Source organism: Sus scrofa, chromosome 1 (genome assembly GCF_000003025.6).
Source record: "Sus scrofa isolate TJ Tabasco breed Duroc chromosome 1, Sscrofa11.1, whole genome shotgun sequence".
In the NCBI taxonomy this organism is placed as follows: domain Eukaryota; kingdom Metazoa; phylum Chordata; class Mammalia; order Artiodactyla; family Suidae; genus Sus; species Sus scrofa.
This window is the reverse complement of record NC_010443.5, coordinates 192,929,190-192,951,884: the sequence shown is the minus strand read 5'-3', so window position 1 is coordinate 192,951,884 and position 22,695 is coordinate 192,929,190. Positions and strand designations below refer to the sequence as shown.

The 22,695-nt window shown below is 36.9% G+C and overlaps 1 protein-coding gene and 1 pseudogene across 1 annotated transcript in view; both read left to right on the top strand.

Moving 5' to 3' along the window:
• Positions 1–22,695, top strand: part of AGBL1 (ATP/GTP binding protein like 1) — an 809,164-nt gene that overhangs the window by 582,646 nt on the left and 203,823 nt on the right.
• LOC100739385 lies at positions 11,143–11,658 on the top strand (annotated as a pseudogene).

Here is a 22,695-nt window from a genome sequence, read left to right as displayed (position 1 = left end):
CTGCAGTTTTTCTTTCAGTGAAGAGCCTAACATCTACATTAACTATAAAAGGTCCACATATTGTTGTTATTACACTATATGGCTTCAAAACCAGACAATTATGTGTTCAAACCCCAGGTTTGCTGCTATCAACTACATGATGTTTGTTTCCATATGTGATGACTCTATGCTCTGGTCTTCTTGATAGTGAAATGGAGATGTTAACACCATCCTTTACAGGGTTCTGATGAGCACTGGTGATAATCCATAGAAGGTTCTTATTAAAATGCCAGATAGAAGATGTTCAATAGAAGCCTCACTATTTATTCAGCAAATATTGATCAATGTCTAACCAATCTCAGAGTCTGAGGGAGGGGGCAGCATAGACACATTCATCAGGCAAAACCCCTTTCTTCAAGAAGGTCACAATTTATCTATGAGAGAAAGAGCTTTTCCTACAAACCAAACTTAGTTTGGAAACCAAGGGAATGGTTAATAAGGCTTTCCCTTTGAAGTGACCAGAATGCTCTATATTGTTATTGCATGTAGGCTTTGAAATGTAACATTTAAACATACATTTGTCCACATAATTATCATCATTTTAAAAAAAGAACTCAGACCTTTATTATATGAGATAGAAAAAAGATAATTAAAATGGACTATAGCTACAAGCACTTTTGTGGACTGTGGGTTGTCAGTACAATGATTTACTCAATGGCTAGAGGAACAAAGAAAAGCAATTTTTCATTCAGTCATCCTGAAAATCAAAATATTGCTTCCATTTGATCAGAGACTGATTAGTTACTACATTTTTTTAAAATAAAGTTGTGCAAGAGACTGGGCAAATCATTGCAAACCCCTTAACTCTTGTATAGAAAATACAAAGTGTTAGAATGGATCCATTGTGTAATTAGGTGTGAGAAATCACCATTGAAGTTCCCAGGTGTATATCTGCTGAATACTAAAAAGAGTTGCTGAGAAAAATAGGAAGTTTTCAAGGACATATTTACTGCCAAATACATGACCTTTGACTCCATTAGCCAGATCAAAAATGTAGAAAGACTGATGGGAGGTGATACCTCATGGTAGTTTTGATTTGCATTTCTCTAATAATTAGTGATGCTGAGCATTTTTTCATGTGCCTACTAGCCATCTATATGTCTTCTTTGGAGAAATACCTATTTAGGACTTCTGCCCATTTTTTGATTGGATTTTTTGGTTTTTTGTTATTGTTGAGTTGTATGAGCTGTTTGCATATTTTGGAGATTAGGCTCTTGTACGTTGCATTTTTTTTGCAAAGATTTTCTCCCATTCTGTGGGTGACACTTATATGTGGAACCTAAATTATGGCACAAATAATCTTGTCTACAAAACAGAAACAGACTCACAGACATGGAGAACAGATTTGTGTTTGCCAAGGGGGAGGGGGGAGAAAGTGGGATGGAATGAGCATTTAGGGTTGGTAGATGCAAACTATTACATTTAGAATGGATAAGCAATGAGGTCCTCTGTACAGCACAGGGAAGTATACCCAGTCTCTTGGGGAATAGAACAAGATGGAATATAGTATGAGAAAAAGAATATGTGTATATATATATATATATATTGCTGGAAACACCAGCAACCACCTGGAATAGAAATCTACCTGCCCCTGTCATGAAAGTGAGAAATCCCCTTGAGAGGAAATTCCAAAAAACAGCCTTGTCCATCTCCCCGCAGGTGGCCTCCACATCAGAGGATAACTGCAACCTCCCATATGAGACTGGATCTTTCCTCTGTACAACCTCTGCTTGAGTTTAACGCTGGAGGCACCCAAAATAGCAATATGGGAATTGGAAGGAAGCAAGGCTGGATACCTCCCTCTCTAAATCCCAGCCTCCTTTGAGTTTCCAGTCCATTACTAACCTCAACTAAGAGATGCCTTCCATTTGAATAAAGATTAAAATATCTATTTACATGTTTTGCAAGATATTTCTAATTTGTATTCTATCACGTAAGATCTTGAAGGCATGGGCTTTGCCTCATTCATTACATTCAATAAATAAATCTGGAGGGCAGGATATTATCCCAAGTACAGATTCAATGAATGAGTTATGTAGCATTCTTTTTATACAAGCAGGACAGGTTTGTATTTGTACTACACAGAAAGCAAACGGGAATGCTTACCAAGACAGAAGGAAGCCTGGATTTTTTTTTTTTAATTAAGAAAATTCCCTGCCTCATTTATTCCCAATCCTTCCTACCCACACTTGCCCTCAAGAGGGTCAGAGAAACCTGAAGATTTCCAGATTTCAGATTCTTTTCCCAGAATTTACTTGCTCTGTGTCTCATTTCTTCTAGCCTCAAACCTGGACTGAATGGCCAGGTAGCAGTGATGCATGAATAAGCAATATAAGACTTGGTGCTGCTTTATTTATTGATGGCAATTACTTTAAAGGTATTAATAAGAGGTATTTGAGTAATTGCTAGATTGATGGAGGAGATGACTTGAAGCAGGGATACCTTTAGTTCTCTTAAAATAAGCCTCTGCCCAAGTCCAAGACTCTGACAGGACAGGTGCTGAGATACAATCTGCAGATGGATTTGGTACAGCCTCAGCTCCCTGCCTAATCTCTGGCTTCTCTCTCCTGTGTATCGCATACTCTGCCTTCTCTATGGAATTTTAGCAGCACATTTCTATCCTGCTACCTTCTGCATCCTTGAACTTCTAAGTCTCTCTCACCGAAAACACACCTCCCTTCTGTTGCCATCAACAGACTCTAACATGAACTCCCGCTTATGTAAGAAAGAGACGGCTATAGGGATACAGGAGGTTGGAGGCAGGAAGGAAGAAGCCAGGACTGATTGGAAAGTGTTCCATTAAAAAATAAAACACTTATCCCCCTTTGAAGTGCACAAAGTCTGTTAACGTGGATCCTGCTTGCTGGGGTTTCCAGCTGTTCCCTCCTGAGCAGTTGGGTATCAAAGCTGCATGGGCTGAGGGGGAGACTGTTTGCTCTGATGCCAGAGCAATTACAGCCTGACGGCACTCAGCTCGGTTACTGGTTTTATTACTGTTATTATTACTCCTCTGCTCTTGGATTCCGAAGGCCTCTCTACACAGATGCGACCCCTGGGGAATCACAAAGCGGCAGGCACACAGTTTGCAGTCACCGCTCCATAGCCCTTGGATTGATGTGGATTTAGCATCTTCGCTTTATCTGGTGAGCAGAACCAGAGATGTTTAGACTTATACCTACAGGAAAAAGAGGGTTCCCTACAGGACATATCAGTCTTTGCTCTAGGTAGCGAGTGGGATAGAAGGAAGCCTCTTCATTTTCTTTTTTAGATCTCCCTGTGTCACTGGACCAGGGCCTCCTGCCTGCATCTGGTCTGAGAGGCATATTCAAGGCCAAACTCTTTGAGGCCTAGACTTGAAGCTCAGAAAGATGGATTCTGTTAATGCTTTGCACACAGAAAAAAGAATTTTCCTGGCATTCCTGCTGAGGCACAGTGGGTTAAGGATCATATGCTACTGAGCTGAAGGTCGCAGCTGTGGCTCAGATTCAATTTCTGGCCAGGAAACGCCATATGCCATGGGAATAAACGAAAAAGAAAAAAAAAAAAGAATTTTCTCGAATAAATTTACCAAACAAATACATCTCTTCTTGCATTCTCATTATGTGTGTGTTTTAAAACACATTTACACATATCAACTTTTTAAATCTATTAGCAACTGGGTGGATGTCATGACAGAAAAAAAGAGCAAAGTTTTGGAAGGATTAAGATATAATCTTATTTTTTTCCCTTAAGGCAAATTATCTTAATAATCCTATGTTGTCAATAAAATTTTCTTACTGATTTTTCAGTTCAAACATTTTAAAATTAACCATTAATTCTTAATTTATTAACGCAGCATGAGAGTTTTACACAGCAATCTCATTGCGTTTAAGCCCTGAATGATGATTTTTCTCTGCATTAGGTCAGGCCTCATTTGCTGAACTGAATATAAAGTTGTTATATTACGTTTGGTCCCATGATATCTTTGGGACCCTAACATCAACTCCTGGTCACATATAAATAACAGGTCCTAGTGGATAGTAGCCCCTCTTCCTGTTTATAATGGTTTCCCCTTCTATCCCTCTCTGAAGTATTCAATCAAGCAAAACTTAAAGGGAAATAATAAAACATATCAAAGAAAGTATATTAGTGACTAGAAAATTGCTCAAACTGAGTGTCTGCAGTGGCCAAGCTGGTAACATAAATGTATAGGGCTGGGAAAGTGTAAAACTATGTATATAGCTGCTTATTTGCTACACTTGCTTTGTTAGACCACCTTTAAAACACTGTACAGGGGCAAGAAAGGTGGCTACACCAGATATGTTCATAGGTACACAAGTTTCAATGTCCAGCCAAAGAGATAGTTGTTCTTTCCTCTCTGAGCATCCAAAATGTTTCCCAAATGCTCAACATCACTGATTATTAGAGAAATGCAAATCAAAACCACCATGAGATACCACCTCACACCAGTCAAAATGGCCATCATTAATAAGCCCACAAATAACAAATGCTGGAGAGGGCGTGGAGAAAAGGTAATCCTCCTGCACTCTTGGTGGGAATGTAAGCCGGTACAACCACTATGGAGAATAGTGCGTAGGTACCTTAGAATACTATAACTAGAACTACCATATGACATAGCAATCCCACTCTTGGGCATATATCTGGACAAAACTTTCCTTAAAAAAGACACATACGCCCACATGTTCATTGCAGCTCTATTAACAAAAGCCAAGTCATGGAAACAACCCAAATGTCCATTGACAGATGACTGGATTAGGAGGAGGTGGTATGCATACTCAATGGAATACTACTAAGCCTTAAAAAAGCATAAAATAATGCCATCTGCAGCAACATGGATGGAACTAGAGACTCTCATCCTGAGTGAAGTAAGTCAGAAAGAGAAAGACAAATACCATATGATATCACTTATATCCAGAATCTAATATAGGGCACAAATGAACCTTTCCACAGAAAAGAAAATCATGGACTTGGAGAAAAGACTTGTGCTTTCCAAAGGGGAGGTGAAAGGAGTGGCATGGGTAGGGAATTCGGGGTTAATAGATGCAAACTATTGCCTCTGGAAAAGATAAGCAATGAGATCCTGCTGTGTAGTACTGGGAACTATGTCTGGTCACTTATGATGGAGCATGATAATGTTAGAAAAAACATGTACATGTATGTGTAACTGGGTCACCACGGAGTACAGTAGGAAAAAAATGTATTGGGGAAATAAATAAAATTTTAAAAATGTTTCCCATTTTACTCTAAGTTGTGCCTTTTCTGATAGGTGGTATGATCCTTGAGGATTAACATCTTCTTTGAACTCTTTTGATGATCTTCTGAATATCCACCCTGTACCTAAAATACACCCTCTGCCATGCTCTCTGCTAGAGATATAGAAATGGAGGCGGTATTTTGGAGGCAAGAGACACAGAAGTCACTGCTAAGAGCTGGGACCATCTTCCTCCCAGCTAGCACAGCATCACGCACATCCTGAGAGCTAAATAAATGTTCACTACACGTGTGAGTAAATAGTCAACTCTCCTAATTACTTACTGGTAGTGAACACTGACCCAGCTCAGTTTCCAATCTCCAGAAAACCTGTAATTCTTCCTGAAGTCAGCAACACCTTCTAAAGGATCCCTCTGTACAAACTTACATGTAAATTGAGGGGAATAATCAACTGACCCTGATCCCTACTGTCCAGTGAAAGCCAGTTAGCAACGTCTTGGCTAGAACAAGCAGCCAGTCTTCACATAAACAGAGATCTCGGGTTCTAGGAGATGTTGACTGGAACGGTGAATGTGCTAAGATCTTATCAGGATACAGGGCTCCCCAAGAAGTCACTCTGCCTCCCTAGTCTGTCACATTTGTTCCAGGTCACTTTCTGACCAACTTACTTGATGCGTCAAATGAAGCTTTCTTTGGGGATGTTTTCTCTCTTTTCTGCTCAAGCTCTGAATTTTCTTTCTTTAATTCAGCTTCCACTTTCCATAAAAATTGTATACAAGCATGCCTGGTTTTATGGGGCTTTGCTGATATTGTATTTTTTTTTTAACAAATTGAAGGTTTGTGGCAACCCTGTGTCAGGCAAATATGTCACAGCTATTTTCCTAACAGCATTTATTCACTTTTCTCTGTCTCACATTTTGCTCATTCTCAAACTATATCAACCTTTTCATTATTATATTTGTTATCTCTGTGATCAGAAATTTTTGTTGTTACTTTTGCAAAAAGCTTATGAGTCTCTTAAAGGCTCAGAGGACAGTTAGCATATTTGAGCAAAAAGTATGTTAATATTAAGGTATACATATTGTTTTTTCAGACCTATGCTCTTGTACATTGTTAGGGCCCAGAGAAGGCCAATTGAAAATATGACTCGGGAGTTCCCATAGTAGCGCAGCAGAAATAAATCTGACTGGGAAGCATGAGTTTTCGGGTTTGATCCCTGGCTTGCTCAGTGGGTTGAGGATCCAGTGTTGCTGTGAGCTGTGGTGTAGGTCACAGACACGGCTCGGATCCTGTATTGCTGTGGCTCTGGCGCAGGCCAGCAGCTACAGCTCCAATTAGACCCCTAGCCTGGAAACCTCCATATGTCGCGGGTGCGGCCCTAGAAAAGCCAAAAAAAAAAACAAAAACAAAACCCCAAAACATGACTCTATGGCATATTGATTATTTTGGATTAAAGTAATTTGAGAAACAGCCTAAGGGAAGGAAAGATATTTAAAAAACACTCTATAACTCTCTCTTCTTCCCTAAGAGCAGGAAGTGAATATCCCATGTGAAGGTACTCTCCCTGTACCAGGAGGATAGAAAGCATCTTTTATCAACAGAGTTAGGAAAGTCAAAGCTAAGAAAGCTGTATAAACAAATTTTGCTACATCTTTATTCTTCTAATACCCCAAGTACAAGCCCCTTTGTTTTGTAAAATATTAACAAATAATTGTTTCTTTGTCTAAAAATGATATATAAACAGCCCACTTTGGTCTATTCAGAGGCCCCATTTCTATAAGACCTCTGAGTGTACAAATTTTTTTTCTCCTGTTAATCTGCCTTTTGTCAATTTAATTATTAGACCAGCCTAAAGAACTCAGGAGATGTAAGGGGAGAATCCTCGTCCTCCAAAATATTTAATAGACTGCTGTAAAGTATAAATACAACTTTGATATTCAGTGAGATATCAAATAATTTGTATGACAAACTTCATCTCCATATTTATTTTATTGATGGTGATTGGGAACTGACCTGCAATATCTCTGAGGTGTGCTGTGTACCAGGTATACAATTCTTCCTTCTCAGTTTATTCAAAACTTGATTTATATAGGGGATAAAAGCTCTAGCTTCCTTGAATATCAGTGCGCAGTACTCTGCCTCTCTGTGTTTTACCTACATCAAATTGACCAGGTTAAATTGGAAAAAAATAAAGAAGAAAGTGGATGAAAACTGATCAAAGATGAGTGGCATTTATATATGCATACATACACATTTTTAAGAATTGAAGTGTAATTTATTTACAATGCTATGTTTGTTTCAGATACAATAAAGTGATTCAGATATATATATATGAATATTTGTATATTATTTTTAAGATTCTGTTCTATTATAGATTATTATAGGATACTGAATGTGCTATACATCAGGTCTTTGTTGGGTATCTATTTTGTATATAGTAGTATTTATATATTAATCCAAAACTCTTAATTTATCCCTCCTCTGCCTTTCCCCTTTGGTAACAAGTTTGTTTTCTATGTTCGTGACTCTGTTTCAACTTTGTAAATAAGTTATTTGTATCATTTTTTTAGATTCCACATATAAGCAATATTATATATTTGTCTTTCTCTGTTTGGCTTACTTCGCCTAATATGATAATCTAAGTTCATGTTCCTGCAAATGGCATTATTTCATTCTTTTTTATAGCTGAGTAATATTCCACTATATGTAATATATATATATATATATATACACACACACATACATGCAGAAGATAAAGAAGATATATATATCTTTATCCATTCTTCTGTCAATGGACCAATGGACCTTTATGTTGTTTCCATGTCTTGGAAATTGTAAATATTGCTGCTGTGAACATTGGGGTGCATGTATCTTTTCAATTTAGAGTCTTCTCTGGATATACGCCCAGGAGTAGGGCTGCTGGGTCATATGGCAACTCTATTTTAATATATATAAATGCAATCTGTACAGATTCTGCTATGCCCTTGTGTAATAGTGCATGTAGGGAAACATGCCTGAAATTCACACTATGGAGTACCTACTCTATGCATCTGTGCCATAATATGCATATTATATTTCATTTAGTCTTCATAGAAACATTTAAGTGCCAGGTAATATCTTCTTATTTTAAGGAAGAAGACTGAGTTCGAAGAAGTTATGAACTTGAACATGATCATTGGGATGGGAAGTGGCAGCATTGAGATTCACATACCATACAACTGAGTCCCCCAGAATTCTTTGTGCTACTCAAAGTAGAGGCTTTGTTGGGGAGTTTATTCTGGAGCGGTACTGCTCAAACTATCTGGTCCCTGAACTGTTGATCCATCTATTGCTGCAAAGATATTAAGGAGCTTGTACCAGAATATAAATAAACACAATCACAGGGCTTTCTTCCTTAAAAAAAAAAAAATCAGATGAACTAAACATTTGTGCTTAGTTACATGACTGATTTATATTCAGGAACAGGTGAGTGTACACAAACATTTCATAGGCAAACACTAATCTGGGGGCCATTCATGCTGGACTTGAATATCATCAAGCTGCTCTCACTGTCCCAAAGCCACTGCCATCCTCCTGGGAGGTCGCATATGCCTGGGAAAGTTGGCAGCTGCAGCTTCACGTTATTCCATGTTTTAAAAGTAGTTTTGGTTTGTTTCCCACCCCCACCCCGCTCCTCTTACAAGGAGACTGGGTGAACCTGGATGGGCTGCTGTGGAGCCTGGAGGCCTGGGTAAGTGTTAGTATTGGTATTCCTCTGGGGTGTGCCAGCATAGCCAGGCTGCCTGTTAGTGAGTTCAGATGCTTTCACACCTGTGGGTTAAAGCCACTGCTTATGCTCTCCAAGTGAAAACCCTGCCCACCACATCACTCACCTGTTCTCCCACACTCCTCTTCCATGTTCCTCCAGGACCATATCAAGATTCAGAGACTAGAGAATGCAGACCTGGCAAAGCAGAACTCTGCTCCATTGGTATGACCAGCACTGTACTTTTTCAGAGTCATTGTCATTTTCAGTTGAATTTCTCAATATGTTCTATATAATTCATGGGCAGAGGCCGGAGCACCTTCCCTCCTGCCAGCCCTCCAATCTATGATGCCAGAAGGAAAGTTTAAAACTAGATCCAAGTGCACCCCTAGACATCCACTGCTCTGGCTCATCATCATGAGGTTTCAGGAACCAAAGACAGAGCTAAGGGGTCAAGGGCCAGGGCCAGTGGGTAGAAATAGTGAAGGAAGGTGACAACCTAACTGCCTAAGATTGGGCTTGTGCATTTTCTTATCTCCATATTAGGTGAGTTTTTGGTTTCTTGGGGAGAAAGGGGATAGGGAATTTGGAAAGGTAGGACTTTTGGGAGCACATAGCCTCTAAGAAAAAATGAACTCCAAATCTCAAAAAGCTTTTATTAAACAGGTATGTGAAGTTTAAAGCCTTTTGTGTTGATATGGACATTTGATTAATGTCAGGGGAACATTTATTATAATGCTGGTTCTACTGGTATTTAGCTACATAACCATGTATAAGGCATTACCAGTTTATGCATCTATAAAATGGGGAATTAAGCTTCCTAAGATTCCTCTCTTTGCTCAAATTCTAGGCTATCTAAGATACAGTCTCTCATTCACATTTACTCTCATATGTGTGGTCCAGAAAGACATGGAAAGGCAATCACAGAGGACTTAGCTGTGTGCTGTGCCATTCATGGCTTAAGTACAAATTCATCAATAAAAAACCCAGGAAAGGTCCAGCATAGAAATAAAGGACACATTTGAAATCTAGCCCACACCTTCAGCCCTGCTGTTTTCTGTGAATATAGGGTCTTTTGGCAGTTACTAAGGAAACAATTGTCAGTAATGGATTAGGAAGCCCGAGATGAAAGGACAGACACAGAGGGGCTTTGTACATGGGAGCCCATCAGATGGAGTCTGGCCGAGACACCAACATGCCTCTCGATTGATTCAGTCCTCAGCATAAAAGCATTAGAGTCCATTTGATGAGGTCGATAAGCAAGGAAGCCAAGGAGTCCATCCACCGGCCTTTGTGCTTTCTTCTCTGCCTCCTATTAGGGTTCATGGATCTGCATGGCTGGATTGGCTCAGTTTTAACTTCTCTGCTGGGTGCATGTCAAGACAAAGGCTGCACAAACTTAATTCAGCTCACAGCCTCTCCAAACTCATTTTGAAAACTCTGAAAGTCACTGTCTCTCAATTCACACTGGCATTTTGTAAAGATTCTGAAAATGTTTCTAGGGACAATACCAAGGGAATAGATTTCTTGTTGCTATCTCTTTACTAGACCTTAACTGGCAGGATGATTAACCCCAGAAGGCAGAGGCTCGGTAACTCAAGCAATTAAGGAGAAAAAGAATCTAGAGGATACCAGGTGATGCTTGGCAAGGAGCAGGTATTCGAGAAAGTCAATATGCCTAGCCAACATTTTTCGTTGCCTTTTATATTTTTATTAAATATTTAAATTCAAATTTTAAATTTAACTAATGGTTTATTAAAATGAATTTTAAATTTAATTCTACTTATAAATTTAAAATCACATATTATATAAAATAACATAGTCATTTAGATATACTGCCCTTCCCAGGCTTACATGCATTTCTTAAGGGAATATGAGTGAAAAAGCAATTACTTATCTTTCATGACTAAAAAAATAAGGAAAACAAAGAAAATAGATTAAAGCAAGTACTCTCAAAATTATGCATTTCTACCTACTTTTAACATTTTAGAATATATTAATCATAACATTTTAAATAAAATCAGTATCATGATGGGTATCATGATGGGTATACTTTAATATACTGTAGTCAACTCATTATAAAACTATATTGTGAAGATATCCCCATGATGTTGCCTTTTCAAAAGACATTGTGATATTAATACTACACTATGTGAATATATTCAGGCTTATTTGATTAGTAATATACTGGATTCAGTGTCAGGCCAAACCTAGGTCGGTGTCAGGTTGGTTTAGACGCACTTAAGATGGGGAAGCTGCCGAAGCCAAATAACATCCCATCTTGGGTAGGAGCTCCCAAAGACTTCACAGAGCTCAAGGTGTTCCAGCTCCAGATGCGGCTGCTGGAAGCCTTATTTGGCCCGGAGGGATCTCAAATCCCCATGTTGAAAAGGTGAGCAAAGTTATGCTTGAGATGAGGGCTCTGGAATCTTTGGACCTCACCAAAGTCATGGTTTACAGTCCTTATTTGTACAAGTTCTGGACCAAGTGGATGCTCCAGTCCATGCAAGAGTGGCACCACTAGTGTCAGGAATGAGGGATGCTCACACTTGTGGAAGCCTTCAATTCACTTGACTATGCCCTCCAATGAAGTGAAGCAACCAAACAAACCTGGGACCAGGATGTAAAGAGTACTGGCCAGCGCTGGAGTGGATCTACTCCAGCCTAACAAGGAAAAACCAGTTACTATCCAGTCTCTGCCTCCTGATGTGACTCCCTGACCCAAGGTTGCTAATTAAAGAATAAAATTTTAAATAGTTTAAAAAAATTTTTTTTCTGATTCGTTCTTATGATTTTGTCATTCATTGTATGATTTTTTTTTTCTGAGACTGATTTCTGGAATTTGAATTCTTAACTCTTAAAAGCTTAAGTATTTATTTTATTTTATTTTATTTTATTTTATTTTATTATTTTATTTTTGGTCTGTTTTAGGGCCGCACCCATAGCATACGGAAGTTTCCAGGCTAGCGGTCAAATTGGAACTGCAGCAGCTGGCCTATGCCACAGCCACAGCAATGTGGGATCTGAGCCTCATCTGTGAACTATACCACAGCTCATGGCAATGCCAAATCTTTAACCCACTGAGCAAGGCCTGGAATCAAACCCACATCCTCATGCTTACTAATTGGTTTCATTATTGCTGTGCTATGATGGGAACTCCAGAGTTTAAGCATTCTTAAGGCTTTTGAAATGTATTTTCTTTTTTTTTTTTCATTTATAATGATTTTTATTTTTTCCACTGTAGTTGGTTTACAGTGTTCTGTCAATTTTCTACTGTACATCAGCATGACTCAGTTACCCATACATGTATACATTATTTTTTCTCACATTATCATGCTCCATCATAGGTGACTATACATAGTCCCCCCAGTGTTATACAGCAGGATCTCATTGCTTATCTTTTCCAGAGGCAATAGTTTGCATCTATTAACCCCGAATTCCCTACCCATGCCACTCCTTTCACCTCCCCTTTGGAAAGCACAAGTCTTTTCTCCAAGTCCATGATTTTCTTTTCTGTGGAAAGGTTCATTTGTGCCCTATATTAGATTCTGGATATAAGTGATATCATATGGTATTTGTCTTTCTCTTTCTGACTTACTTCACTCAGGATGAGAGTCTCTAGTTCCATCCATGTTGCTGCAGATGGCATTATTTTATGCTTTTTTAAGGCTTAGTAGTATTCCATTGAGTATGCATACCACCTCCTCCTAATCCAGTCATCTGTCAATGGACATTTGGGTTGTTTCCATGACTTGGCTTTTGTTAATAGAGCTGCAATGAACATGTGGGCGTATGTGTCTTTTTTAAGGAAAGTTTTGTCCAGATATATGCCCAAGAGTGGGATTGCTATGTCATATGGTAGTTCTAGTTATAGTATTCTAAGGTACCTACGCACTATTCTCCATAGTGGTTGTACCGGCTTACATTCCCACCAAGAGTGCAGGAGGATTACCTTTTCTCCACGCCCTCTCCAGCATTTGTTATTTGTGGGCTTATTAATGATGGCCATTTTGACTGGTGTGAGGTGGTATCTCATGGTGGTTTTGATTTGCATTTCTCTAATAATCAGTGATGTTGAGCATTTTTTCATGTGCTTGTTGGCCATCTGTACATCTTTTTTGGAAAAATGTCTATTCAGGTCTTTTGCCCATTTTTCAATTGGGTTTTTGGCTTTTTTGCTGTTGAGTTGTAGAAGTTGCTTGTATATTCTAGAGATTAAGCCCTTGTCAGTTGCAGCATTCGAAATTATTTTCTCCCATTCTGTAAGTTGTCTTTTTGGTTTCCTTTGCTGTACAAAATCTTGTCAGTTTGATTAGGTCCCATTGGTTTATTTTTGTTCTTATTTCTGTTGCTTTGGAAGATTGACCTGAGAAAATATTCATAAGGTTGATGTCAGAGAATGTTTTGCCTATGTTCTCTTCCAGGAGTTTGGTGGTGTCTTGTCTTATATTTAAGTCTTTCAGCCATTTTGAGTTTATTTTGCTACATGGTGTGAGGGTGTGTTCTAGTTTCATTGATTTGCATGCAGCTGTCCAGATTTCCCAGCAATACTTACTGAAAAGACTGTCTTTTCCCCATTTTATGTTCTTGCCTCCTTTGTCAAAGATTAATTGACCATAGGTGTGTCTGGGTTTATTTGTGGGTTCTTTATTCTGTTCCATTGGTCTGTATGTCTGTTTTGGTACCAGGATCACTCTGTCGTGATGACTATGGCTTTGCAATATTGCCTGAAGTCTGGAAAAGTTATGCCTCTGATTGGTTTTTGTTCCTGAGGATTGCTTTGGCAATTCTGGGTCTTTAGTGGTTCCATATAAATTTTTGGATTGTTTGTTGTAGTTCTGTGAGAAATGCCATGTGTAATTTGATAGGGATTGCATTGAATCTATAGATTACTTTTTACAGTATTAATTCTTCCAACCCAGGAGCATGGAGTGTCTTTCCATTTCTTTGAATCCTCTTTAATTTCCTGGATTAATGTTTTATAGTTTTCAGCATTTAAGTCTTTCACCTCCTTGGTCAGGTGTATGCCCAGGTACTTGATTTTTTGGGGGTACAATTTGGAAAAGGTATTTTATTTTTTATTCACTTTCTGATATTTCATTGTTAGTATACATAAATGCAACTGATTTCTGAATGTTAATTTTATATCCTGCTATTTTGCTGAATTTGTTGATCAGTTCAAGCAGTTTTTGGGTTGAGTCCTTAGGGTTTTGTATATATAGTTTCTTGTCATCTGCATCCAGTGACAATTTTACCTCTTCTCTTCCAGTTTGGATACCTTTTATTTCTTTTGTTTGTCTGATTACTGTGGCTAGAACTTACAGTACTGTGTTGAATAACAGTGGTGAAAGTGGGCATCCTTGTCTTGTTCCAGATTTTAGCTGGAAGGCTTTCAGTTTTCCTCCATTGAGTATTACATTTGCTGTGGGTTTGTTGTAAATGGCTTTTATTTTGTTAGACTGAAATGTATTTTCAAATTGTCCTTTAGAAACACTGCCACTCTGTATTTCTATTAATAGGCTACTATGATAGTGCCTGTTTGTAAGCATGTACCAGTACATTTTGGGGATCAAGGGTAAAGGTGATTGAGAAGCAAGTCACGCTATTTTATTGTTAAATTAATTTACATTTCATATCAGGTGAAGTTAGCTTTTTCTTTATTAAAATTATGCTTATTGTTTCATTTGTAATATTTGTCTATTTAGATATTTTTTCAGTCATTAATATTTTCCTTTATGGTTTTTTTCTTTGAGGATATTCATTGAAAGATCTTCTTTTGACTTTTTTTAAAAATTTTATTTGAGTATAGTTGATTTCCATTTTAGGTGTATAGCAAAATGAAAGACCTTCTTTGTGTTTGAAAGTAATAAAACATATAAATCTATATTTTAGTATTTATTATTTTTTGATTTTTTTAACATTTAAATCTGTAATCAAATTAAATAATTTTTTATTTGCTGTAATATTTTTGCCTCAAATATTAACTGATTGTTTTTGTTTTAGCTCCATCATAATCATTTCCTGGTGACTTAAAAGGCGTCTGTATCATATTCAGACTTTTCACATATTCCAGGTTTTCGGTGCTTTCTGTATTCCCTTGATCTGCCATGTTATGCATCAATATCATAACATTAAATTATTGTAAATGTATGAGATTTTTGCCTATCTGTAAAGGTAAACCCTCATTATTATTTTTCACTCTTTACTTCAAAATTATTCCTGGGTATTTTTGCCATGTATTCTTCTAAAGTGGAATTAGTTTGCCAAGTCTGAAAATCCCTTTTGCTGTTTGATTTTCTATGCTTTTGTGGACTAATATGAGGATAATTGATATTGCATGCTATTTGTCCTTGCTTTCCCAGAATTCAGCATATTTCTTCATTTACTTAAGTTTTTCTTGTTGTCTCTTGGTAAAGTATTGAGATTTATCATATAACCCTTGGGGTATTTATTATTAATTCAATTCCTAGATATTTTATAGTTGTGTTGCCATTGTGAATGGAATTTTTATTATACTTAATAATTTATTTTGCTAGTTTATAGAGAGAAAATTGATTTTTGTATATTTAATTTGTTACCTGTCTACTTACTCAATTCTTGCCTTATATCTAATAGATTTTCTGTTTCAGTTGATTCCCTTGGTTTGTTTTAGTATATAATCAGTCTTCAAATAATGATAATGTGATTCCTTCCTTTCTAATATGTATAACTCAGTTAATTTCTTATCTTATTGAATTGTTTGGAACTTGTTAAATAATGGTAAATAACAGTAGTGAGAGTAGGTCTCAGTTTTAATAAGGACTGTGTGTGACAGGTAAAATTTAGATTATTGATTTTATATAAGCCTTTGGTATTATTATTGATAATAATAAATATTCATATCATGTGAAATGGGCCAAGTAGTAATTTCATTTTTTCCTATGTATTAACTCACTGAATTTTCTCAGCAGATAGGTAGTGGTATTATTATCATTATTGTTATTCCCATTCTACAGATAAGAAAATTGAGGCACTTCCCAATGACCATATAGTTAGCACATATCAGCACTGGGGCTCATCTCCAGCAATCTGGGCTCCAGGGCCTATGTTTACACCCCATGGCATGCTGCCCTTTCAGGTTTAGAATGTGCCCTGGGAGGCTCATATACCAAGGTCAGTATCAGAGATGGATGCATATATCCAGAAGCTCCCTTCTGCCTTTTGACCTCTATGCAATACCATCTGTGTTAGTATATTTCCTAAGGGCATCAGCCTCATGTCATCCTTAGAAAAATACTCTCCAGATCATGCTGTGTAATTGTTTGGCTTGCTGCTTGATTTATGTGCTATAATGATTAGTTTTTTTAGTACTAAGTTTATGCTAATATTTTTCCATTTTTATTGTTATAATTGACATATAACATTATTAGTTTCAGCTATACAACATTATGATTTGATATATGTTTATATTGCTAAATGATGATCACAATGCCTTGTTAATATTCACCACCACACATAGTTACAATCTTCTTTGTGATGAGAACTTTTAAGGTTTACTCTCTTACAATTGTCAAATACATGCTATAGTATTATTTATATAGTTACCATGCTATACAATATATCTCCAGGACTTATTTATTTTATAATGAGAAGCCTGTAACTTCTGTACATTTTGCCCACCCTCCATCCCTTTCCTCTAGCAACCAACAATTTGTTCTCTGTATCTATAAGTTTGTTTGGTTATTTCAGATTCCACATATAAGTGAGACAGTATTTGTCTTTCTCTGATTTATTTCACTTAGCATAATGCCCGCAAAGTCCATCCACATTGCTACAAATGGCAGGATTTCCTTCTATTTTACGGTTGACTAATATTCTGATATATCTATATATTTCATTCTTTCTTCATTCATTCACTGATGGATACTTCACTTGTTTCATGTATTGGCTACTATAAATAATAAGGTTATAACAATACTTTAAAAGAAATTCTGAAACATTTCCGTATCAATGTGCGGTTTGTGTTCAGCTCTTTCTCTTTTTTGGGTTTACTTTCCTGGGGCCCCCATGCCTAAACAACATTTTTGGGGAACAATATTTTTTCCTCCTATCTGTGCATTGTTGCTTCATTTTCTTTGATATTTAGTGGTGCGAGCAAAGTTTACTAATTTTGATTATTTATAGGGATCTTTTTTAAATTTCTTTATATATATGTTTTTCTGCTGCACAGCATGGTGATCTTGATCTTTATTTTGTTTATTTTCATTAATTATAACTCATGTATTCGGTGAACCTGTTTTTTATCTGCATGGTGTTTACTTTTTTAATGAAAGGAGGTTATTTCTTCTTTCTCTGCATTCTTTTTTCCTCTTTTTCTTTTTCTTGGCATCTGTTATGACTACCATACTATTTAATCTGAAAGTCCAAGATCACTTTTCCTGAATCTGTTCTACAATTCTTATTTATATATTCAACTCATCATTTTTATCTAGTTTTTCCTTGAGATTTTGGAAAAATTCCTTGAGGTTGTCTTATACAAAACAAATTTTATTTTCTGCAATGAACAGTCAGTTAAGTATTTCCATTTGGCTTTTAGTTTAGAAATTGTATTTTTCATCTCAATTTTACAGTTTATTCTGAGCTCTTATTCCCTCATCATGCCTTTTGCTATACCTTCTTTAATGCAATGTACTTTGTGATTTCTCTCCAAAAATATAAAGGAAAAATCTCCCAGATTTGCCCCATTTCTGGCAGTAAATATATTTCCCAAAATGACATTTGTTTGGTGTCTTCTAAGTGTCACCCCCTTAACTATACTATTTCTATATAGGTGTAACGTATTCCTTCTATGTATTTTCATAGAGGGTGTTCAGTTATGCTTACTTTTATAAAAAAGATAGGCTTTTCTAGAAATTTTGTAGGTATTGGGGGCAGATCGTAATGCCTATCCACTTATAACTTTGGTTTGGGACACAAACAGAGGCCCATGCAAGATCTAAGGACTGATGGACAACTTACCACACAAAGCCAGGACTGTAAAGATGGCAACTGATGTCAGTAAACTACAATCTGTGAAGCAAAAATGGGTTTACTTGACTCCCTTGACCATGGCTTTGGGTAAAGTAGGAAAAGAACAGAAAAATCTTTATTCATAATTTTTCAACACAGACTCTCCTTGAAGCAGATTTGGAGTCATAATTCTGTTGTACACAGTAGCCCCAAAAGACCTCAAGCTGAATATTCTGCCTGTAACGATCCCTGTTTGGTTGTCCCCATGTGCCTAGGGGAGGAAAACACAAGTCTTTCTGGAGCTAAGGGCATTAAAACAATCCACCCTCGGGTTGCTGCTGTGGTGTGGGTTCAGCACCTGGCCCAGGAAACTTTCGCATGATGCAGGTCCTGTCACAAAAGGAGAAAAAAAAAATCCACAAAGGCTTTCTTTGAATTAAAAAAAAAATCAATTTAGAATTTATTTAAAGAATCATAAAATAGTTGAGCATGCCTACACTGTTATTGACATCAGACAGAAAAATAAAACCAAGAAATGATGCACACAAAGGCCATATACAGGAATAATCAGATAGAGAATATAAAATAACTGAGTCTACAGAGTTTCAGAGACAGTTTTTTTTATTAATTTTTTAACAAATATATTTATGTTTATTGTTACAAAATAAACTATTAAGATTTGGTGACAAAAATTTTCTAAGCTGGTGGTTTATCTGTTTCAGTAACTTTATTTTTTAATAGTTATTTCCCCAATACAGTTTTTTTCTACTGTACTCCATGGTGACCCAGTTACACATGCATGTACACATTCTATTTTCTCACATTATCATGCTCCATCATAAGTGACTAGACATAATTCCCAGTGCTACACAGCAGGATCTCATTGCTAATCCATTCCAAAGGCAATAGTTTGTATCTATTAACCCTAAGCTCCCCAACCACCCCACTTCCAATCCCTCCCCCTTGGAAACCACAAGTCTATTCTGCAAGTCCATGATTTTCTTTTCTGTGGAAAGGTTCATTTGTGCCTTATACTAGATTCCAGATATAAGTGATATCATATGGTATTTGTCTTTCTCTTTCTGACTTACTTCACTCAGTATGCGAGTCTCTAGTTCCATCCATGTTGTTGCAGATGGCATTATTTCATTCTTCTTTATGGCTGAGTAGTATTCCATTGTGAATATATACCACCTCTTCCTATCCAATCATCTGTCAATGGACATTGCGTTGTTTCCATGTCTTGGCTATTGTGAATAGTGCTGCAATGAACATGCGGGTGCATGTGTAGAGACAGTTTTTGAGATGGATGAGTTAAAGAGAAGCGTCAATAAAGCTGTGGAGATAATTATTAAAATGGAATATTGATGTTAAAAATGTTCAGAATCACAGTGTTAGATATAAAAAATATAAAGTTAAGAGACATGGAGGAAAAAAAAAAAAAAGGAGTTCCTGTCGTGGTGCAGTGGTTAACGAATCCAACTAGGAATCATGAGGTTGCGGGTTTGATCCCTGGCCTTGCTCAGTGGGTTAACGATCCGGCGTTGCCGTGAGCTGTGGTGTAGGTTGCAGACGCGGCTCGGATCCAGTGTTGCTGTGGCTCTGGCGTAGGCCGGTGGCTGCAGCTCTGATTCAACCCCTAGCCTGGGAACCTCCATATGCTGTGGGAGCGGCCCAAGAAATAGCCAAAAAAGACAAAAAAAAAAAAAAAAAAAAAGAGAGACATGGAGGACAGAGTAAAAAGGTATAAGTTTAATAGAAATGTTAGGCTCATTGCTGATTTTCTTGATTTTTTTCTTCTTTCCAAGAGATAATGAGTGACATTTTTAAATGAACAAATGAAAGACACCAATCTGTAGGGTCACTAAATTACACATAACGGAAAGAAAAATCTGAAAGTATTTCTGATTATGAAAGATAGAACACCCTATGAACCACAAAATGGGAATTATATAGATTTTTTGGCATGCTATATAGATTTTTTAAACATAATTCTAGGGAGCAATAATTTTAAAAGTATTTTGTACATGAATATTTTCTTCATAATATTATAGAGACCCCCCACAAATGTTTATGTATTATTGGCAAATCATAGCAATAGTATCTAAAAGTATATTTGAGGGGTCTTCATTTCTAAATCTTCACCAGAAATCACAGAATTATGTGCTTTGTATTTTGCTTTATCCTTCTATCATAAACATTTTCCATGTTAAATTTATATTATAATTATCACTTTAATGACTTTACTATAGCTCATAAAATGTATCCCACTATAATTTCCTTAGTGATTTTTCCTTATTAAATATTTAGAGCTTTATTTCTCTCAAATATTAATTATTGTATATAATCTTGATATACTATGCATATTATGCATATAGCCTCCCTTTTATTTAGAGTAAATTCCTTAGGAAAATTTCTCAGAAGTGATGTTATCATGTCAAATAGTCATTGTACTTTGATATGTGCCAGGTTTTACTACAAGGGTCATCACTAAGCATTATAAATTTGAATATACACATATATATGTATATAGATACATGTATGTATATATATGTATATATACATTATATGTATATATAAAGTTTGTTGAGTATAAGAGGCATTTTTATTTTAGTGATAAAATAAAATTCTTATGTTTGCCTTTTGATTATTTTTCCTCTTTTGCTCACCAATTTTTCAGTGCTTATTGTTTATAAACTTATCTTTTGTAGATCTTATATTTGTCTTACCAATATATACTTTTATGCAATAACACCAATATTAAAATATGTAATTTTCTGTCATAACAAATATTTTTCACATATTGATATTTTAAAATTATATGAGGATGAGGGTAGTAGCCAATTTTAGTATCAAATATACTTAGGAATTTAACTTATATGGGGCAGATTGTCAAGGAAAGTTAAACAAAAAAAATGCAAAGGATTATGCCAGTGAGTTTCACTACCAATGTGGTGAACAGATGGAGGCTTCTACTTTCTAATAGTGTTGTTATCTGAACATTAGTGTGATAGACATTGTTCATTGGCTCACCAGTGCCTGCTTCCAACACTCTTCTGTGTCTCTTTTAAAAGGGATGAATAAGCTAAAATATTCAGTTACCAGATGAATATAAAGCTGAAGTGCATTTATTACATAGTTCTGGCCAATTCAGTGTAAGCAAGAGTATGCTGGTACCTCCTCCCCACTCTGTCTCTCTCTCCTTTTCCTTCCTTGAATGGTGATGTGCTGGTCAGATCTGCAGCAGCCACCTTACAATCATGATGAGAAAACCAGAAGAATGGCTGAATAAAGTGGCACTGATTTTATTAAAACACTGAAATAATGCCACAAACTTCCTATCCCCTAGAAATTATGACATGCAAAAAATAAAACCCCATTTTATGTTTAAGCCACTATAGTTAGGCTTTCTGTTAATGTCTGTGGAAAACAAATCCCAGTTAACACAATTAAGCTGAGGAAGAGGAAAACTGGGTCTCTATTTTACGGACACACTTTTAAACTAGCCTAAAGCCAGATTTATTTATAAACTTGCTGCTATGAGTCCATGGTAACTGGCCAAAGCATATAACAGAATTTCTAAATTTTATCTACCATTTCTTGGATCATATCAAGAGAGTGAATACATCTCCTGGAGCAAAAATTAAATAATTTAAATGCTCATGGAAAACAATAGGAGAACATAATTTATAGACTTTCTTACACTCGCTACCCAGAGAAATAAAGTCCTATCCATTTAACAAATACAGTAAGTATCCAAGAGGCACTCCATACATGCTTCTCCATATCCATGAATTTATAGCCATTACTTACCTATTTATAACATACTGAGGACATGTCATATAAGAGGCTGTGTGTTCCATGCCAGGGATGTAAATAAACAGATACTGCTCAGTGCTTGCCTTTGAGTACCTCACTCTGGGGTGGAGGTTGGAGGTAAGAATAGGCCGTTTGGATAAACAGATTTTTTGTTGTTGTTGTTAGGGTTTTTTTTTGTTTGTTTTTGTTTTTGTTTTTGTCTTTTCTGGGGCCGCTCCCATGGCATATGGAGGTTCCCAGGCTAGGGGTCTAATCGAAGCTGTAGCCGCCAGCCTATGCCATAGCCACAGCAATGCAGGATCTGAGCCGTGTCTGCAACCTACACCACAGCTCACGGCAATGCCGGGTCCTTAACCCACTGAGCAAGGCCAGGGATCGAACCTGCAAACTCATGGTTCCTAGTTGGATTTGTTAACCACTGTGCCACGACGGGAACTCCTAAACAGATATTTTTGATACTGTGTGAGAATAAAAATCATAGAGTCATAAAGTGAGATTCACTGAAGAGGGCAAAATGGGCTGAATGTTCCCCAAGACCCCATGGTCAAATAAGTGTTATAAGTTCCTTTATTCAAGGTCTTCTGGACTCGTTGTTTCATATATTTATTCATTTGTTCATTTATTTCTTTAATTTTCTTTATACAGCTGCACCTGTGGCATATGGAAGTTCCCAGGCTAGGGGTCAATTCGGACCTGCCGCCGCAGGCCTATGACACAGCCACAGCAACACCAGATCCAAGCTGCATCTGTAACCTACACCACAGCTCATGGCAACATGGGGTCCTTAACCCGCTGAGCGAGGCCAGGGATTGAACCCACATCCTCGTGGACATTGTATTGGGTCCTTAACCCATTGAGCCACAACAGGAACTGAACTAGTCATTTTATGATAG